General features: G+C 37.3%; 1 long non-coding RNA gene across 1 annotated transcript; it reads left to right on the top strand.

Moving 5' to 3' along the window:
* The first annotated feature begins 9 nt into the window (after window positions 1–9).
* On the top strand, window positions 10–2,315 carry LOC123176865 (uncharacterized). The gene is made up of 3 exons (XR_006488682.1): window positions 10–425; window positions 534–677; window positions 2,060–2,315. It is a non-coding gene; the product is annotated as an uncharacterized lncRNA (long non-coding RNA).
* The last annotated feature ends 999 nt before the right edge of the window (window positions 2,316–3,314 follow it).

Raw genomic sequence — 3,314 nt, 5'->3', positions numbered from 1 at the left:
TGTGTCTGAGGAAAACATTTATTTTGTTTCCTGTTTAAGTGAATTCATGGCTGAGATGGACGAATTTCTATTGTGTGGGCTGGAGGTTCTTTAGTTAGGGCACTAGCACTACCTAAGCTTCCATTCTGGTAAAATGTATGACATGCCTGATGAGCATGCATATCTATATGGTTTTGTGGACACCGATTTAGTTCCACGCCAGTTTATTTCCAGCAGTTGGTCTGCTTCTTCATAGAGATTTTATTAGTACTACATTAAATTAGAAATTGAATGTGTGCTTCTTTCACCTTCAGTCTGAACATGACATTGCCTTATTTGTGACATAGGTGGAAATTAGCAAGCAAGCTACAGTTGATGCATGGATGACCAAGTTTACTTATTACTTTATGAAGATGATGATTCCTGCATGTTGATTGTGCTTCAAGGTACAGCTATTCGTACCTTACAAAATTATAATGCTTTTATCCTAGGACCAAAAGTTTGATTCATAGATAGCCGAAGAACTGAGGTTTTTTACTCTCTGTCGTTGCAAGGTCGAAGAGGATGGGAGGAGGGGAAGTGCGCTCTATATTTTGTTATGCACACCTTTCTAAACTATACTTGTCTTCTTAACACATGTTCATTGTCCAGTAGAAGCTGTAGATTTCAGCGTACAATAATTTCCAAAACGGTAGAAGGTAAGAACCATGTTACACATGATCCTTTTGTGTTTTCTTGATTTAAAGTAGCATGTACCTGTTAAACTTGGAGATGATTTTCGTGGTGTATTTATAAATTATCAGCCAAGGTTATTCCTTCAGGCAATTTTTTCTTCCCTGAAGCCTAGGCATATTGGTTGGTTGGTTGGCTCTATTTACTAGCACGAAGATAACTACTATGTGTTGCTTAGTTATTAGCGGATCGAGTGTATGAATGATCTTATGTTCACCCAGACTTATAAGTTTCTAAATACTAGGCTCTTGGGACTTATTTCTAAGGGTTAGTTTTTTTCTGGATTCATGTACTCTGGTGCTACAACCTAGGTAAAGCTCCTTCACAATAGTGTTTTAAGCTTAAATTGATAACTCAATCAAAGTTAAAGCATTAGGCTCTCTGCTCTGTGTACGGCCCAAGTGTTCTACATAATGCTTTATATAGTCCCAATGTGACTTCTTTGTTTTCTTAGCGGTCGGTGATATTTAATATTCAGTCAGATCTTGGAGGAAATGAAAAATATGCGAGTGTGTGTGCATGTGTATGTGTGCGTGTGTGCATGCACACGCGCGTGTGTGTGTTTGTTTTCTCCTGTTTTGGTTTTAGTGCAGTAGCTGAAAGTTTATGTATAGTCAAATTTAATTGACTAACTGGAGGGTTCATATATCTGTATGAAAATAAGCTAATACAAACGCAAAATTGTTGAATGCATTAATCTTCGTTCAGTGTGTGACCCATAGTTAATGCACATTCTTGCATTAGAAAGAAAATGGATAACCTTCTGAAATGCTGAACTTCCTAGAACTTCTCTTTTCATAAGAAAATAAACTGTCGATGATGTGAATAGAAGCACCTGTAGTACCACTGACCTTTGGCAACCTACGTGTCGTGCCTCCAAGGCAGGCCATGAGTGATGGCTGCCGTGATGTCAGCCTTGCAAAAAAAAGGGCTTTGTTGACTGATGGCTAGCTATAGTTTGTGTTTGTTGTTTACATGACAGTTTTTTAACCATTTGACCTATCTTTTATAGACGGTATAGTTCACAAAAACTAAACTTTTGATAGAAAGTACATGGGTTTATAGTAGACCATTCTAGACCATATCTCTTGAATACATAGTTTATAATATTTTCTGGTTTTAAATACTCCCTCTGTCCCAAAATTCTTGTCTTAGATTTGTCTAGATACGGATGAATCAAGTCACATTTTAGTATTAGATACATCCGAATCTAGACAAATATAAGACAAGAATTTTGGGAGGGAGGGAGTATATGAGAGTGCCCATCTTACTTAGTGGCAATGCTATGCTTCAGAGTATACAATGTTTTGCATACCAGTATAATTCATAAGTGGTTTTTCGTATTCAGGTGTTACTAATATGGTGAGTGATTTAAGGGGAGGCATGGGGAGAAGAGCAGTCCAAATGGTGGATGGAGCATGTGACCTGTTGATGTTAGTTTCCATTTTCGGAAAGAACAAATTTTCTATAATTTGAGTGTATGGTGATGTGTTAAAGTCAATCATTTGGATTCCCAACTAGACCATTGTGTGTGTTCTTTATTTTATTGTGCATTGATAAAATATTTCAGTGCCCGTGTGCACCAAGTTGAATTTTGAAACAGATGAGGGGACAACACTGCATAAGGGAGTTTACCCTTCAGGAATGTTCTTGTTTGCTGCTGTGATTAATAGTAGGAAATTTTATACCTATAGCAGAACAGTTCCTCAAGCTAAAGTCTTATGTAACGTGTAACATCTGAACTTTGTTTGTGCTAACAACTTTCCCACTCTAAAACGCCATGTTGCACAAGGTAGGTGTTTTGGTTTTTTATTCAGGGAGGTGACATCAATTATGGATTTGATCTCCAAATGTGTTTGAACATAATTAAGTCAAGGAAGATATCACGTCATGTCTTTGTGATAGAGTTGTATGACATATACCTTGTGTCATTTGGCTCTATGTTACATGAATAAGATAACAAAATATGCATGCATCCCTAACTGGTTGCTAAAACCTACTTCTACTAGCAAAGTCAAATATTTTCAAAACACTTTGGGTTTCACGTGGTCTTTGCGCTTTCTCAAACATAAAGTTATTGAAAAATGCAAATATTTGTGATGCGCCAATGGTATTAAATCAAACTCTGCGCCATTTGGCTCAGAGATAAATTAAAAAGTGTGTGTACATCTCATTGTACACAATAGTCTCCATTCTTTTTTTATTAAAGGGTGTAAATTTTGTTACTAAACCAACTAAACACATGGATTTTTTAACGCACACATGGATTCAGTGGGTCTCTGTATTATATGTCCTTGCAAAATCAAACTATTTTCATCGACAACATGTCTTTAGTGGGTCTCTGCGCCATTTGACGCAACGGGTCAACTAGTCCTATTAATGTTGAAACTAATATTATTGAAACTGTTACCCCGGAGGAGTACATAAGAGACACTTTTCAGAACGTTCCAGACTCCAAAAAGGAATAGGTATGTGGTACACCGACTCCAAAACAATTCTAATGTCAATTTTTCTTAGTTTTGGAATATTTAAGAATTTTGGGAAGAAAGAAGTAGTCCGAAAGGGACACGAGGCCTCCACGAGGGTGGAGGGCGCCCCCCCCC

The sequence above is a fragment of the Triticum aestivum genome, unplaced genomic scaffold, assembly GCF_018294505.1.
Source record: "Triticum aestivum cultivar Chinese Spring unplaced genomic scaffold, IWGSC CS RefSeq v2.1 scaffold158294, whole genome shotgun sequence".
NCBI lineage: Eukaryota > Viridiplantae > Streptophyta > Magnoliopsida > Poales > Poaceae > Triticum > Triticum aestivum.
The sequence above is the reverse complement of the archived record's forward strand: the minus strand, read 5'-3'. Positions and strand labels throughout refer to the sequence as shown.